This window comes from Protobothrops mucrosquamatus, unplaced genomic scaffold (assembly GCF_001527695.2).
Source record: "Protobothrops mucrosquamatus isolate PMUCROS unplaced genomic scaffold, P.Mucros_1.0 scaffold22555, whole genome shotgun sequence".
Classification (NCBI taxonomy): domain Eukaryota; kingdom Metazoa; phylum Chordata; class Lepidosauria; order Squamata; family Viperidae; genus Protobothrops; species Protobothrops mucrosquamatus.
The window spans coordinates 1-2,230 of NW_015408309.1; the positions used below are offsets into that span (position 1 = coordinate 1).

Sequence of the window (2,230 nt, forward strand, 5' to 3'; positions counted from 1 at the left end):
GCCCCCCCCCCCCCCCTGAGACTGGTGGCCAGCAGGCAATCTTTGTCTTGCTCAAAGGGCTGCTGCTCATCACTGCCCTCACCGCATCACTTGGGATACAAACAGTCCATTTTAATCTCTACCACTTAAATTTCTACTCTCCCGCCTCCCAGACATTCATTTCATATTTAGGGGATTCGTACCCACAACTCAGAAGCTTTCTTATGCAACAGCTCACGAGAAGCGACTTAATTTAAATGCTTTACTTATGTACAAGCAAGTTATGAAACATGAATACTTAATATAAAAGTCAATGAAAACTTTAATACTTTTATGCTGAATAGCATTTACAAAAATGAAAATAACTTTTAAGGGCATCACAAAAGCACGTAAGAAGGTTTAAGGTATTGTCTGCTTTGGGGCCTTGGCAGTGTCATGATTCCAGGCCTCTTGCCGGCTCCGGGCTGGCCAGGAATAATACAGGAAGTAGAATTTTTAGAACCAGCCGAAGTGCTTTTGCAGGCTTTGTAACTCCTAGGAAGAGAGAAGAACAAACAGGCTATTAGAGCATCTTCATATATCTTGTTTCAAAAGATCACAGGGGCTTCTGTCAGACAGTTTAGTTAAATGGTCATTTGCAGACGGAGAAAGGAAACATTTACATAGCGACACCAGCAGAGAGACTCCTTTTCCCATCACCTTTTCTGAATCCTCAGTGCTCAGGGGGTGTTTATACCTCTGTGGCTCTTACAATGGGGAGGCGGGGTGGGGGTGGGGGTGGAAGGAGAGGCACAGCCAGTCAGTGGCCGAGTTAAAGAATTCCGAAGTGATTGCCAATGACAGAATTCAACTCACAGGCCTACTAGTGGATATCTCCAAGGAACTTTTCATGATGTAATAGTTAAAAGGTGCTTCATTAGCACTATGTCACAGTTTGATTCAACCTTTATGAAGAATCGAAAAATGTACCTCTTAGAATAAGCCTGCTGTCCCCCAGATCCTTTTTTTTTCTTCGATTCCCTAAAAAAATTAGACTTCTTCCTCTTCCTTCCCTTGCCATTTTTGGTTTGGAAATAGTGGGACGTCGTATTCGTTGCTTCTTCCTCATCTTCACTATCACATCTGCTAAAGTCAGTCTCTGTGGCTGCAAGAGGCTTGTTTTCCGCTGCAGAGAAAAACCCAGTATTCCTTAATACAAACTTTTTTCTTAGTTCGGACAGCATTTCTGCATTAGGGGTCCCATTTGCATGACTGCCACCAAAATACTTGAGGAGCTTGTCTAGACCAAAGCAACTGAGGTGTGTTAGTGATAAGGAAGGAAAAAAGTCAACAGGACAGAAATTAACGTTTTAGCACGATTCTGTGGCAATGTGACCAGCCAATGCATTAAGTAAATGAAGCTATTTAAATACCTGGTAGTATCTTTGAACAATACTTCTGCATCACTTCTATTATTTCTGCTCCATATTTCTCTAATTTGTCTTCTGTCACACCATCAATCCGAAGCAAAACTGCTGGATCTGAAGACAAAGTCTCTGAAAAAAAAAAAAAAGAATCTCAATACAGCTTTTTTGGCATCCGCAATACCAAACTGGCTTGTCATCCCTATCTTCCAAGAACTTTTTTTTAACTTCCCAGTTTAGGCTACAGTACAATGTCTCGCTTCCAAGTCTAACCAACCAACCCTCCTGGCTTAGCTTTTTTGAGATCAGCCAAGAGCTGCTAGATGTTGGCCACCTGCTGTAAAGGGCTCCCTGTTGACATCACGGAACATCCTTGTTACTCCACTACAACACAGAAAAGCCTTGCCATTTCTGCCTTCAGGGGTGTGATTTCCAACACCCTGTCAGGACTCAGTGACATCGAAAGTTTGACTGACTTTTTCATCACCCTGATATTGCCTGAAGGTCATTAGACAGAGATGAAGAAATCTGCATGAAAAGGAGCTATAGAAACAGGGCACTTTGAAAGCTGGAAAATCTGGAGACAGACAAATTTTACAACTCTTTCAGCATCCTACCAAGTAACAGATTTTTAAATGCCGTCAGGTACCATGGCCTTTTCTTATGTAATTCAAACTTATGCAGAGAAAACAAGTGAGAAAAAAGGTGGAGATGGCAAATAAAGGAAGATAAAATACTGAGGATTGCTATTTGAACAAGTGTTGCATTTGTCGTACATAAGCTGAGCATTGCACTGAAGTGTTGGAAATTGTACATTTGGCATGTCAGTGACTTTGATAATGACAACA

The 2,230-nt window shown here is 41.7% G+C and overlaps 1 long non-coding RNA gene across 1 annotated transcript; it reads right to left on the reverse strand.

The window, feature by feature from the left end:
• Positions 1-424: 424 nt before the first annotated feature.
• LOC107302013 lies at positions 425-1,511 on the reverse strand. The gene is made up of 3 exons (XR_001549358.1): positions 1,392-1,511; positions 949-1,144; positions 425-513 (listed from the first exon to the last, which is right to left on the reverse strand). It is a non-coding gene; the product is annotated as an uncharacterized LOC107302013 (long non-coding RNA).
• Positions 1,512-2,230: the final 719 nt, after the last annotated feature.